Raw genomic sequence first — 15,356 nt, 5'->3', positions numbered from 1 at the left:
TCTCCCTTTGACACTTGCAGGATCACAGAGAGTGCTGTGCCCAGTTTGGGCTCCCCAGCACAAGAAGGGCATTGGCAAACTTGAGCAAGTCCAGTGGAGGACCATCAAGATGACCAGGGGGTTTGAATGCACAAGGAGAGGCTGGAAGAGCAGTGCTTGTGCAGCCTGAAGAGAAGACAAACCATGGGGTCCCATTTTTGCCTTCAACTACCTGCTGAGTAGGTACAGACATGGCAGAGCCAGATTCTCCTCACAGGTGCACAGCGAAAGGACAGGAGGCTTACACAAGGTGCAACAAGGGAAACTGTGAGCATAAGTGTTAATTCTTTATCAACATGGGTGACCACACAATGGGGAAAGGGCCCAACAAGGTTGCAAATCTCCACTGATCTCTGGGGATGGTCAGAGCTCATCACACACAGCCCCAAATAACCTGACCCAATCCTGGTGGGAAGGAGCTACAGGAACCTGCAATCCATGTGCTTCATGGGGACATGCAGGAGCTAACTCCATGTGCTTCATGGGGACATGCAGGAGCTAACTCCATGTGCTTCATGGGGACATGCAGGAGCTAGCATGGACAACAACCTGCAGCCACAGGAAGGTGCAGCCAAAGCCTTGGCACATTTCCTGAGCTGAGCAGAGTGAGATGAAGCTGACTGGTGGGAAAGTCTTGCTTCCCTGGAATTGGTAGATATGCTTCTCTGGAACTCCCACTCTGAGTTTGTGATCCTCATTTCAGTCCCTGTATCAGAGAAATCTCTGCCCTGAGTGACTCACTGAGCTGCCTGCATTCCTAGGAACTGCAGCACTCCTGGTGCCATCACCTTTGCACAACAGCTGAGCAGCAGCTACCCTCACACGCTCCATGGGCACAGCGCGCAACACCCACACCTCTGCTGCTGCTCTTGGCTTTTCTTTCAAGTGCCCCAATAGTGATCTCGGGGGCAGCACCCTCAAACCCAGCAGAGCACTTGAATAAGAATTTGTCATAGATAAAGAAGCCTTTTTTTTGTTTTTCTAATGGGATAATAGCAGAAGGCAGCCAAAAAAGCCAGCAGTCTCGTGGGAGCAAGCAGCGTGTTTGTCACCGTTCCCAGCACATGTATGCAATCCTTTTCCCAACATACACATGCACACACAGCCTGAAGACATGGGAACCAACAGCAGTGTGATCAGCTGCAGAACCCCATCTTCTGAAGCTTTTATTCTAGAGCTGGAACATACTCATGTAACACCCTTTGGAAGCCACCTTTTGAAGCTTCCTAAGCATAAAACCTGCGTGTGCCTTTGGAGGAAGGCCTGAAACAACTTTCAGGAAACAATAGCTTAAGTGCTGCAGAAGTCCTCTCTCCTTTTTCCTCCTTTCACAGTGTACTGAAAACCCCTCCTGGTTACTTCAGCTATCACAGGGAATGTCAGAAGAGAAGTATTCAGTGAGCCTGAGTACTTTGTCTCAGAATGGCCCTGTGAGCTGAGAAGTGCTAGTCCAGAAATTACCATCAGGATGTAATAAGTTCAGAGCAGAAAATCACAAGCCTCAGTGAGTCCAAATGAGCTCCCTGTGCTCTGGAGCTGCACTTGTGAGCAGGGTTTGACAAATGCCCAGCACAGAGCAAGGAGACCTGCTGAAATGATTCAGTACTATTGTGCAAGCCCAAACAATCACCCACCTGCAAGCAGGTATTTACCTTTCTGTTTACACCTCAGTAGCCTGGCAGTAACCAGAGAGAACAAAGAGGCAACAGGCAGGCAGTGAATCATACAACCTGGGTTTATTATAACTACTGGAAAAGATGTGAAATGTGAGACCTTCATTGATACAATCTGAATGACAGCAAGGCTGATTTCTGTGCTTGCAGATGATGTCAGGATGTAAGAGTGAGCGAAGCCATCCAAACCACTCTGGTAATTACAAACGCCCAGGGATTAGAATTGATTCCCACTAAAGCTTTCTGTTGAGGAACACAGAACATCTTTTTTATATGGAACAGAGTACTTTAAAGGCTTCAAAACACGAATCTCTGGTTTGTGTTAATCCTATTAAAGGAGGGCAGTAATTTAATCTCAATATAAATTCACGCTCAGAATTATTTATGGCAAGAGAGTTGATGTAATACGAAGAGCACGAAGCACATTAACATCCTATTTCAGTCAGGGTCACATCTTAATCTCTCTGCTGGGAGCTGAAGGAGGAGAGCCTTGTGAAAATTGCCAGCTTTGCTGCCTTCCAACGCTGACTAATCCAGGCTCTGCTATTCACTAACCAGAAAACACCACAGCATAGGCCTGGAGAAGTGCTTGGTGTGTTCCAACCCAGCCTTATAAGTTACCAGCCCTTTCTCCTCCCTAGGCACAGCTGATCTTGAAGCTTGAACACAGAAGATATCACCTCAGCACGAGGAGAAACTTCTTCACAGTGAGGGTGACAGAGCACTGGAACAGGCTGCCCAGAGAAGTTGTGGCATCTCCTTCTCTGGAGACTTTCAAAACCCATCTGGATGCATTCCTGTGTGGACTACCCTAAGTGATGCTGCTCTGCAGGGGGTTGGACCCAGTGAGCTCTGGAGGTCTCTTCCAACCTCTAATGTACTGTGACCTTCATCACAAACCCATGGATTTTGAGGCAGCAGGAGTGCCTAATATTGCTGGAGCATGGCCTCAGACCTGCCCAATACTTCTTTGACACTTTGCTATGTACTGCTTTGCCTTTTCCCAATATTTGCTAGGAACCAGAGAACACCCTGCTAAGCACATATTTACTTACATACTTCATAGGAGGACACACTTGGAAGTGTCCTTTGCCTGTCTGTAAACATCCCCCTTCTGTTACACGGCAGAGCCCTGACAAGCATTTGCTATCGATTTCAACAGCAGCAGTGATCTGGGCTTGAGAAGGTACTTGGTGAACATGAGACAAGTAGAGAACAGAAGCTTTTTAGCACAAGCACTGCCAGGTAGTTCCCACATTTGCTGTTATCAGCCCTGTGTTTGTCCCAGCTAGGACACCAGAACAGGATTGGAGGCAGCACCTCTGCAGAACAGCTCCATAGGGTAAGTGATCATGCACATCTCAACAGCTGGCCCTGGGGTGAGGAGTGAGGTAACACAGAGAGCAAGAGAAAGAAGATACAGAAAGATGTTTGCAGCAGCTCTCAAGCTACCTTTCTGCCCCTGGGGGAATTGTCCCAAAGATCTCAGGATGTTGTGGCTTACACTGAGCCTCCAGCTGCAAGTCAGAGCAGGGAGATGCTGCAATGACCTTGCAAACGGTGAGGCACACCAGGTGCAGTGAGCTTGGTGCCATTGCCAGGGCAAAATAAGCAACCACTGCACTCATCTGCAGCAGGAAAACTTATCTGTGAGCCACAGAGGTGACAGCATGAGGACAGAAACTGGTGGAAGAAAAGATCAGAAGAGACAAATGCAGTGTAGAGGTAAGGAGGGTCTGTGCACACCTTGTGCCATTCCCCAGTTGCTTCTCCTCTTGAGTCTCCAATGAGTCTCTTTGAACAATATGGGAAACAAGATTAAATTTACAGCCCCCTCAAAGTCACAAACATCTGCTCCTGGGTTCAAACTACACTTGCAGCTGCAAAACTCTCCCAACTCTTCTTGCAAAAAAAATGAACACTGATTAATTAACAACATTTTCCAGCACAGACAGCTGTAACCTTCGTTCACATAGGCAGGCCTTCTTCCTTGGGCTTTGGTGGCCAGTTAAAGCAGAACTGTAAGGCTCAGCCTTTGGTGACTATGTGAGGCAGAACTGTAAGTCCCCTCCAGAACGGGAGGTCCTTCTTCCTCCACCCCTCCAGAACTGGAGGACCTTCTTCCTCCACCCCTCCAGAACGGGAGGACCTTCTTCCTCCACCCCTCCAGAACGGGAGGACCTTCTTCCTCCACCCCTCCAGAACGGGAGGACCTTCCTCCACCAGCAGCCTCGGGCTCACTTAGCTAGCTTCTGACAGCCCTAGCCATGTGCAACCCCTGGATATTCTCAGGCCAAAAGCAATTTTTCATTAAGACAAATGGAAACTTGCATCCAGACAATGCAATGTTTACAGAGACATCCTGCACTAGTTCTAAACCCAGCCTCACCAAGCCAGCAGGAGGATATATAAACACACAAAAACCTATTTCACTGCTCAACCTGAAACTAATAACTTTGCTGAAGCTGCCCTCTCTTATCTCCCCTTGTTTTCTTGCCTTCTCTTATCTCCCCTTGTTTTCTTTTTTAAAGGAGTGTTTAAGAATGTGGCTAGAACAAAAAAGCCATAAAGAGATCTGTTAGCTGACCCAGTTGCTCTCAACAAGGACGAAGCAGGAAAGTTACAACACCATGTGATTTAACACTTTTTAAATGTCCCCATTATAATTCTCCCCTCCCCCCCCCCCCTTATATAAACTGACAGAACTGAGATTGAAAAATAAAGAACTATGCAGGATAAGTTCCTGAGCAAATTACTTTAACGGAGACAAAACTCCAGTCCCTCACAAAAACCTTTCTGAAACACTGTGTATGGGGTTTCAATCCCTTAGGCTGGAGACTTGCTTTCCATAACCTCTAAGGTGAAACGTTGTGGACGGGTCACAGAACTGGTAGTGAGCCCTGCCACAGGGGGGAAGTGATGCACTCACACAAACACGTGGAACAAAGCCCTCATGTAGAAATGCACCTAGAGCTAGAGGCTTTGGTTTGTACTGTGCTCTTTTCTTGGCCTGCCTCCCCCCCAGGAAGCAGTGCTAGTGTAAACAGCCCCAAATACGTGGGGGCTTTGGGTTCTTGTTGAACCAACTCGGAGAGAGAGATGAAACCTCCCGACTGTGGTTTTGCTTACCACATATTGCCCCCTAGCAGCAAAACCCTCCTGCAGCACATCTCACCCATTCCTTTCCGCCCTCTCTCTTCCCAGTTCAAAGCTACAGGTGACTCCTTGGGCTAAGGACAAAGAAGCAGTTCTCGTGACTCACCTTTCACCTCTCCTCTTTTTTCTCTCCTTTTCCCCCTACCGATGCATGGAAGGTTGGTCAGGGCTGGAGCCTGCAGTCCCTGCTTCGTCCTCAGGAGAAGGCAGGCGAGGCAAATGTCAAGGAAGCCTCAGTTTGCCAGCCGAGTGTGGCTCATCGCTGCGCCCCGGCTCACTCCTCCTGGCCCGTGGAGCTGTGTGCCAGGGAGGATACCCACTGCTGGCAGAGAGGGCAGAGCTTTTTTGGGAGGCTGACACCTGTTTACGAGGCCCTGGCCCCAGACCAAGAGCCTGGTCAGGAGCCGCAGGGCTCTCCAAGGAGAGCTCCTACGCGTCCCCAACTTTTGTTCTGTTCAGAGCCCAGGAGAGAAGCACTGATTGGATCCACATCTGGGACCAGCTGAATTAAATCCCCCCCAGCCTCTCCAGCTGGGAGCAGCCAGATGTTGCCTCCAGCAGCACTTCTGCTGGAGATGCAGGAGGCTGCACTGACACCACCGAGTGGCCTGACAGGCAAAGAGCTGCTTTAAAAGGCAGCCAAGCTACCCCAGGCAAGATTAACGCTTTGAGAGATGCTGGCACCTCCTGCCCGGCTGTCTGCAGAGAGGTGACTCCCTGTCCCTTTCGTCTGCTGCAGCACCGTGCTGAGGAGGACGCCCTGGAACTCACCCACTGCCTTTTCTTGCATTTATTGACAAACTTGGCTGCAGCTGAGGTCTGTGCAGGGTATTGCCTTGATGAAGCAAAGGGCAGGCTGTGAGCCAATCCATCAAGGAGAAGAAAGAGAGAAAAGAAGAACTAAAACTTGGATTCCAAGGAGTTGCCTTCACAGGAGAGGAGCACTTCTACAGCAGCACAACTTCTACACAGCTGATGCTGAGCACTTTGTATTGTGCTGAACAGCAGAACCCCTCCAGAGGCTTTGTGTCAGTATTTGGGAGTCTGAAAACCAAGCCCTGCCACATGGGTGGGGAAAACTCAGCTCCTGGCAGGATGATTTGGAGCATCAGCTTGCTCAGCTGTCTTTCTCAGTATTGGCTTACCAACAGTGGGTCTTTAGAGCAGCCCTGCAGCTTTCCTGGAAGGCTGTCTCCAGCTTTAAAGTTATTGATCTACTATTATCAGTTAGGAGGACTCACAACTCTGGCTTTGTTTCTGCCCTTCTGTTTTATTTTTAAAGGTAATTTACCCTGTTTGCAGTAGGTAGCCCCAGGCTTGAACACATCCAACCCTTGTGAAGCCCAAAACTAAAGAGCAAATCCTCTAATGATGATAAAGTGAAGATTTGGGTTGAAATGGCATTTTCAACAGCACATCAACGACGAGCAAGTACAGATTCTACCATAACAAGACTCATACTGCCCCTTTGTTTAGACCCTGGCACATCACACATGCTCTAACAACACACAAAGCCTTCCCCCCCAAGCCAAACTGCACTTCTTTGTCCCCAAACATCAAGTATTTGATAGTCTTTTAAGTAAGTGTTTTCAGCCACATTCCTACAATAACTATGCACTCCTACCTGACACAGGGGAAAGGTTTCTGATCTACCTCTGTAGCCATGCCACAAAACACAGCACCAAAGCCAAGCTCAAGTGCCCTGCAGACGGCTCTTTGCACACTGCAGAGTCGTGCAATCATCTTGGCTGACAAGAGCTTTAAGGTCACAGAGTCCAACCTCTAACCCAGCACTGCCAGGTCACCACTAAACCATGGCCCTCAGCACCACACCTCCAGGCTTTAAAGCCCCTCCAGGGGTGGGGACTCCACCACTGCCCTGGGCAGCCTGGACCAGGTCTGGGTAACCCTTTTGGTGAGCATAAAGTTTCCTACTATCCAATCTAAACCTGCCCTGGCACAGCTCGAGACTGTTGCTTGGGAGAACAGACTGAGCCTCTCCTTTTCAGGTAGCTGTGGAGTGAGGAGGTCTCCACTGCAGCTTTTGGGTTGATTTTTGCAGTTTACTTGGATGAGAGCAAAAGCACTGCTGGGATTCACTGGAGTATGTTGGGGTTAGGGACTCTAAGGCTCTTCCTGACAGGAGTTAGTGCTGAATTCCAAAGCACAGACTCACAGCGTGGGGTGCTCTGGAGCTCACACTCCAAGACCCCTGCTAAAGCAGCTTCACCTGCAGCAGGTTGCTCAGGATCATGTCCAGGCAGGTTTGGAATCACTCCAGAGAAAGAGACTCCACCACCTCCTTGGGCAGCCTCCTCCATGCCTGGGACTGTACATTGCAGACTGCACTCTGCAGTGGCATATCCTGAGTGAGTTGTACACCTCATCAGAACAAGAGGATGGAGTAGTTATGGAAAAAGCCATGGAACCTGTGCCCTAGGAACCTTCTTAGCTAGGTTTTGAAGCTCATTAGTTTTGTGCCTTCTGAGGCATGGCAGTTTTCACTAATGGGAGCAGTAAGATGAAAGGAAAACAATGCTAAAGAGACTGGGGGGAGAACACAGAGCACTGTGTGTTGGGACAGTGGAAACAGCAGCTCTCACAGCAGCTTTTAGAGCTATCTAAAGAGACTGAAAACATTAACCATCTTTTCCTTTACCAGGCTGTTACAGACAGCTCTTCATGCTAAGCACGGGGAAATGAGGATCCCATTATCAGTTTTATTGTTCTCAGTCACAGATTGCAGCCTGGAGCTGAGGCTGTGCCACACACTGGCTGCCCAAGCTGCTCTTAGAATCACAGAACTGTCAGGGTTGGAAGGGACCTCAAGGCTCAGCCAGTTCCAACCCCCCTGCCACGGGCAGGGACACCTCACACTGCAGCAGGTTGCTCACAGCCACCTCCAGCTTGGCCTTAAAAACTTCCAGGGATGAGGCTTCCAGCACCTCCCTGGGCAACCTGTACCAGTCTCTCACCACCCTCATGGGGAAGAACTTCTTCCTCACATCCAATCTGAAGCTGCCCATTTCTGGTGTTTGCTCTTGAGCCAAGAGGTTTCCCATTTAAAGTCCTAACCTTGAAACCTCTGCACTCAGGTTTACATTTCCATACAGGAAAGGGACAAAGGCATTCAGACCACAGAGACTTGGCCATGGATGTCTGGGGAGGTTCTGCAGACCTGGTAGAGATGTTTTTGACTACAATCAGCACTCAGCAACCGCAGCTCTTGTAGGTTTGTGCCACAGGAGCCAGTCACCCTGGGTGGGGCTGGGCTTTGTGTGCTGGAGCTCCACCTCATGTATGATCTCTGGGTGTGCCAGTGCAGGTGGGGCTGATCTGACAGTGAGATGGTGGAAGGTGGTACTCACCCAGGGGCCCACTGCAGCCTCTAGCTCTGCACTATTTGAAGACATAAACCCCAGATCCTGTGCTGAGCAAAAGCTTGGTTCCAGCAGGTTGTCTTCACAGCCCTGCAGTTTCAACTTGGGTGCAAGGCAAGGCTGCTAGGTGACACTAACCTGCTTGGTTCCACTGGAGCCATCTGCCCCTGGGCAAGTGAATGCAAATCCATGAAGGAGAAAAGCTCTGTTAGCTCCTGTCTGTCCATCAGAGCACCACCTCCTGCCTTCCTCACTCTTGATAACGAAGCTGAGGCATACCCAGGGCAGTGACAGTGCAAGCAGGCAGTTTCCTCCTTCATTCTAAGAAAGAGCTGAGACCTGCCTGCCACGAAGAGGCAGAGGCTCCAGGAAGGTGCCACATGCCAGCCAGCTAGCTTGGCCTGTGCCAGAGGATGCTGAAACAGAGGTTACAGGAAGATAAAATACTCTGCTTAGGATTCCTGGCTGTCCCATCTTAGGTGACAACGTTCTTGGAGAACACATCAGCAAAGCCAGGTTCCCTTCAGGGAGGGCAAGAGGAAGGATTGGGCCAGTGCCTTGCTAAGGCATTTCAAGACCCTCAGATGAAAGGCACACTTGAGATGCTTGAGCAGAGGCAGACATGCTTTGCAGGGAAGCTGATAATGGCAGCAGTGCTGTGCCCAGCTCACCAGGTCTGCTCCCTAACAAGCTTTTGACAGCCTTTACTATCTCAGCTCATCCTCAGCTCATCTGAGCAGTCAGGACCCAGCCTAAGTGCAAGCTGCTGCCCTGGAGGTTTTGCTCCAGGGACAGGTTTACCAGAAAGCCAGGATTATTCAGACTGCCATTGGCCTTCTGGGCTGCCAGTGCCCACTGCTGCCTCCTGTCCAGCTTCTCATCCACCAGCACCCCCAGATCTTTTTCTCCCAGGCTGCTCTCAATTTCATCATCCCCCAGCCTGGATCGATACCTAGGATTGCCCCAGGCCAGGTGCAGGACCTTGCACTTTGCCTTCTTGAACCTCATGAGATTCTCCTCAGCCCACCTCTCCAGGTCCCCTGGCTGGCACCCATCCCATCCTTGAGACTTATCAACCACACCACTCAGCTTGGAATCTCCTGCAGACTTGCTGAGGCTGCCTCAGTCTTGCTGTCACTGTCACTGATGAAGGTCTTGAACAATGTAAGGCTCCACCAGAAAATGGTTGAATTGCTTGGGGCTTGATTCAAACTCTCTCTACAGCTCAGAGACTTTAACAAAACACAACCATGAAGCAGAGACAGAAAAAACAATGGATCCCCCCCCACGTGTTCAGTGCTGGTTTGTATGAAGATATTGTGGGTAAGAAAGGAAATGGCACCTCCTGCCAAGAGCCAGGAGTTGACATCAGTGCAGAGGCAGAGGGAGAGAGCAAACATCATTTGTTTGCATATTTCCTGGGAGAGACACTGGAGATGCTGGAACCTTGTTATTTATAGAGGGGTAAGGTTTCACCCCAGAATTTAGGAGAGGAATTTGTTTTCTTTGTGAAGCATGATTAAAGTTTATAAGCCCCAGACAAGGTTTTATTGTGTTTCTCTTTTCTTGCTCAGAAGGAAAATATTTCACTTGCTGCCTTCTTCCTTTTTCTTTTTCTTTCCTCTTTCTTTTTCTTTTGGAAGGAGGAAAATGTTTTGCTCATTTATCCGGTAAATGTTTACTGCTCCGGTGAGCAAAACCTAAACAGGGCAATGAAATGGAATTAAACTTTCATCTCTTGCTTATCTTCAAGCACTGAAACATTTAGAGAAGCAATAGTCTGCAGGGGGGAAAAAACCCCACAACAAAACCCTTGTTTTACCAAAACATTTAGAGAAGGAATTTCTTTGGGCACTGCCTCGCAGTGTCTCTGCTCCTCCAGAGCCCTTGTCAGAGCCTGCTGTAAGCTGCTGTTTGCTGCAAACCTCAGTGCTTGGCTTTTTTCTGGATCACTCATACCTGATGCTGGTTGCTTAGCTCAACCTCTTCACCAAACATGCTGGGGGTTATGTTTTTTGCCAGCTGGGTTTCTCATGAAGAGTCTCTAGAGTCCTATTTATTTTTCCTAGTGCTCAAGCTCTTCAGAATGCTAGGTTCTTATTTATTTTCTCTGAGTATTCAAGCTCTTCAGATGTTACCTTGAAGTGATTCATTTGAAGCTGCAATTAGGTTTACTGCTGATGAAGAGAAAAGAGAAGTTCTTCCCCCTTTGCACAGGCATGTCAACAGTGGGGTTCAGAGGAACAGAGGGCAGCTAGGTAAATCCAAATGAAGGTTGTGCAGTTGTGCCTGATTTCAAATCCAGTGCACATAGCTCCCTAGCTATGCCCTTGAATCATTTGCTTGCCTAACCCTGGGGGTGTCTGCAACCCACAGCAGTTGCTATTTTGTATGGCAAGTGGTACTGGAAGTCCTCTGGGAAGCGGTGGGGCAGAGCAGCAGGGGTCGCGGTGGGGCAGCCCTGGCTCAGCTACTGCCCAATGCCTTCAGCTGAGAGACATAGCTGAGCCAGCAGCAGTGGCTGAAAAAGCTTCCTAGGCTGGCAAACTTTTATTTTCACACTATGAAGACCAAGACACCACAAACTGCTTGGTGCAGAGGGGCTGGCACCTCACCTGGCTCAACACCACCAGGGCACTGCCCACAGCCAGCCCCAGGGCACACACACAGAGGTGGCTCTGTTTGTCTCCTTCACCTGATCAAATCCTCAAGAAAAACCAGAGGACTTCCCAGGTGATGTGAATCTGTTTCTTGCCAATATGGGAGCCACAGAGGAGAAGCAGCAGCAGCCATGCTTGGGATACAATCTGCATGCAACTGATTTCCCTGGCCTTACAGCCTGTAAGAGAGGATATTCTGGGGGCTGTGTGTATGTGCAAATCGGTGGGGACCTTGCCTAGGGAAAGCTGTGTCACATCTCCCCAAGGAATAGTTTTCACCTAAGCAGCTCCTCCAGCAGTGGAGAGAGCAGGGTGGAGGGCAGGCACCAGCAGGCCAAACACAGAGGATGTCAGCGCTCCTGAGCTGTGGCTGCACCTCCACCAATGACTACACACAGAGAGCTGGTTCAAGGTTACAGCTCCTGGAATCTTTCTGAGGCTATCTTCTTCACCCAATTCTAACATGAGCTTGGGTTTTTTGTTTCTGTGAGACTAAGCCTTCTTTCCTGATAACTTCCATCTCCACCTACATTCCTTCAGGAAGTGGTTGTAACTCAGATCAACAGTTTACACTCCTTATTCCTTCCCAACCCCTGGGTTGCCTCTCGCCCATGAAGCCTTCGTGACTGAAGGCAGGGAGGACATTGAACACAACCACAGCGCAGCTCCAGACAAAGCAGACAAGAAGATGCTTCAAAGAAACTTAGGAGGACACAGAAAGTCTGCTTGACTGAAGTCCCACGGCAGCACATCACACATTCACAGACTGCATTGGGTTGGAAGGGACCCTCCAAGGTCATCTTGTCCAAGCCCTCTGCAGCAAGCAGGGACACCTCCAACCAGAGCAGGCTGCCCAGGGACACATCAAGTCTGACCTTGAATGTCTCCAGGGATGAGGCTGCAGTTCCAGTGTCTCCCCAACTTCACTGTGTAGAACTTCTTCCTGCTGTCCAATCTGCCCTGCTCCAGTTTCAAGCCACTGCCCCTTGTCCTATCACTACAACCCTTCTGAACAGGCCCTCCCCAGCCTGCCTGCAGACACCCTTTGGATATTGAAATGCAGCTCTAAGGTCTCCCTGGAGCCTTCTCTTTTCCCAGGCTCAAGCTGGATGCCCTAATGGAAATTGGAGCAAGTATCAGTGTAGGCATGACTTGACCTAGCCCAATGCTTCTGAAGTGCCTGTTCTCACAGGAGAAAATATCTCCAGCCTGATGTGTCACCCCTGAACATGATGTTCCAGTGGACCAAAACTGCCTCATCACACCTACTCCAGCCCGTGTACCAATTCCCACAGCCCCTGCCGGGATCTCCCTGCACAAAGGACACATCAAGTGCTTTCTCTGCTGATCTTCCCTCTTGCTCATCAGCCCTCAGGCACTTAGAAGAGACTCAGTCTGTGACCTTTTCAGCAAGGTTTAAGACGCCAAGCATCAAAATCAGCTCAGTGTAGAAAAATTAGCATCCCAAAAGGCTGTTTTCCACACTAAACCCATGCTTTGGTGGCTGGACTGAAAGGGACACACCTTGCTACTCTTGAGGCTTTCTAGCACTGGTATCCTGTTTGGCTTCTCTCTTTCTGCCTACTTATTTGGGGAATTGATGGTGTGATCCCCAGAGGTCTGGCTGGCTTGTTGCTCACCCACTTCAACAAACAATCTGGAGTGCTGTTTAAATATGGAAACGCTGCCCAGCAGCGCAACCAGAGTGAGACCTGGGCCTGGGGAAGAAGAGAGGGGAAGGGAAGGGCTCGTGTGCAGACAGCCATTTGTCTTCCATTAACCCACCACCACCTCTGGGGCATGCCACACGGCTCTGAGAGTGACAAGCTGCAAGGGATTGATTCAGCTCAGCAGCTACCAATGTCCACCCAGCAGCAACCTTTTCCAAGGCTGCCCTTCTGCACACAGCCTTGCTGCTTCATCCTCAGGGACCAGATGAGGTACAACTGGTTGTTTCCTCATCAGGAGCTGCAGTGCTCGTGGATGCAATGGCAGCTGAGGCCAGGCAGCCAAGCTTCTGCAGCCCTGCTCTGCACTAACATCCCCACCACTGGCACGAAGTCCATCCTGCCTCTCAGCTGGAGTCTGTTTCTTCTGGCCTGAGGCTTTATTGGTTCTGCCATTTCCTGCCTCCCCCCTTCTCCTTACTCTGTAGGTACTAAAGGCTGGTCCTGCCCAGGTGCCAGTGACAATAAACTGCTTGAACTTTTCAGCCTCTGTGAAACACAGCCATATACAATGAGGTAAAGCCACAACTGACCAAACATTCCTTCAGCTTTCTGCATCTGACCTCTTGCCTACACTCCTGCAATAGCTCCTCTCAGAAACTGGACTTGCTGTCCACAATGGAGACGTGTGCTTCCCTTTGCTGAAAGAGGTGAAGGTGAGCAGCTGGCAACCTTCTGAGGGCCTTGTGGCCCTCACCTCCAAAAAAACAGCCCAGCTGAGATTTGTCTTGCTCAGTCTCTAGAGAAACTCACCTGGGAACTCAGCTCCTCTCTCACATCAACACTGCACACCCACTGCCTGGCCACCCTGTGCCCAAAAGCACTGGGATCTCTGGAGGTCAAGGAACACCCAGGGAGATATCTTTCCTCTGACTGCAATTCCTTTGCAAGCCCATCAGGGCTCTCAGCACCATGGAACCTGCTTGCTGCTCAGACATAGGCTGTCTCTAATCTCCTCCAGAGGTAGCACATGGGAGCTCTGTCTAGCAGTGCAGGATGCTTCAGGGCTCCTTCCTTGTATGTCTCTTGATCACTGTACAACTATCCCCTGGTGAGACAGCTCACTAAGACAAATACCAGTTCAGGGTCCTTCAAGTAAGGTACCCCAAGTGAAGCTGAAAGAGCAAGAGCAGCATCTCCCTGGGCTATTGCCTGCTCCATCCTCTTTCAGAAGCATGAACCCAAATGGAACTGGATGCAGAATGAGTGGGAGGTGGTGACAGCTATAGGGGAAGGAGCTTGGCTTTCCAGACAAGAGGAGAACTTGGACTTTTTAAGCTAGAAAACAACCCCTTCATTACCTTCTTCCCCACCCCAGCTGGGTGGTCAAAAAACCAGAAGGGCAATGAAGCAGCAAGTGCAGGTGTGACTGCCCTGAGGTTTAAAACACACAGGGATGACCACCAGAGATGAGGCTCCAGAGCAGGGCCCTGACTTGCACATCAGAGCAGTGGAGGCGAAAGAGAAAACAAATAAATAAATGGCCCCCAACTATTTTTGTAATGGTGCTTGAGCAGTTTATGAATGGGAGGCTGTGATGTGGTTGCCCAAAATAGCCAAGATTTGGACATGATGACCCAGGAGTTCCTGAGAGCAGCTGGCACAGAGGGCATGTGCACACAGGGGCTTTCCCACTGGTTCTTCCCCTGCTCCTGCCACATGGACTTCTCCCTCTAAGTTCCACACACCTTCCAGCATTAACGTCAGGCACCTGAGAACAGGACAATGAACATCCCCCCCAGAAACCACAATGCTACCCAGAAACCCAAGCAGAAGTTTGCAACCCCCCTGGCCAAATGCCTCTCTTCCAAGAGAGATTTTCTTGGATTTCTTCCCATGTTTGCTGCTCCCCTCTCAGCTTCAGGCTGTACAAAGCAGACTTCTCTCACAAAGAGATGCTCTGAACTGCATCAAGTGCTCCAGGTCAGGCCTTTCCAGCCCTGAGAATGACTCCACGTTCCTTACAAGAGATGATGTTGTGGATTTATGCTTAGTGTATGACCCCAAGACCCTTTTCTGAGGCACTGCTCTTTAACCAGCTAATTATTCCTGCCCAGATGGAGTGGTCTGTGCTCGCCTGCTTCTCATCCCAAGCCATGGGAGCACATCCTCTTCCAGGAAGATAAGCAACAACAACTCTGCTCTAACACTGCAAGATTAAAGGCTGCTAGCACCAGATCCAGACTCCACAGTCATAAAAACACAAAAGCTGAAGGCTAAAGGCACTCAGTTCACTGGTTCCAGTTGTGAGACATCTTTGGTGGGGCAGTTGGGCACCAGCAGGCTTTGAGGTTTGTTATCAAGCCTCCTGCCATGGCCAGCCTAAAGCTGGCACAGAGGGACTCAGCTCCCCTGAACTCATCTGGGTGCTTTTTGAGGAATCAGAGTTGGAAGGGACCTCAAGCATCATCCAGTGCCAACCCCCCTGCCACTCACACTAGAGCAGGCTGCTCACAGCCACATCCAGCCTGGCTGCAAACACCTCCAGGGATGAGGCTTCCACCACCTCCCTGGGCAACCTGTGCCAGTCTCTCACCACCTTCATGGGGAGCAACTTCTTCCTAACATCTAATCTGAATCTATCAATTTTTTTCCAGCCCCCCCCAGTCCTATCACTCCCTGACACCCTAAAAGGTCCCTCCCCAGCTTTCTTGTAGGCTCATAGGAGGTGATGGTAAACCAGGTGCCCAAGCTGAAAGAAAACCAATCCAGTACTCCTGG

General features: G+C 49.9%; 1 protein-coding gene across 5 annotated transcripts in view; it reads right to left on the bottom strand.

The window, feature by feature from the left end:
* The window catches only part of ANO1 (anoctamin 1), an 84,476-nt gene that overhangs the window by 51,225 nt on the left and 17,895 nt on the right, over positions 1-15,356 (bottom strand). The window lies entirely within an intron of this gene.

This window comes from Melanerpes formicivorus, unplaced genomic scaffold (genome assembly GCF_026170545.1).
Source record: "Melanerpes formicivorus ecotype bairdi unplaced genomic scaffold, bMelFor1.0.p_v2 SCAF_16, whole genome shotgun sequence".
In the NCBI taxonomy this organism is placed as follows: Eukaryota; Metazoa; Chordata; class Aves; order Piciformes; family Picidae; genus Melanerpes; species Melanerpes formicivorus.
This window is presented reverse-complemented; position numbering and strand designations above follow the sequence as displayed.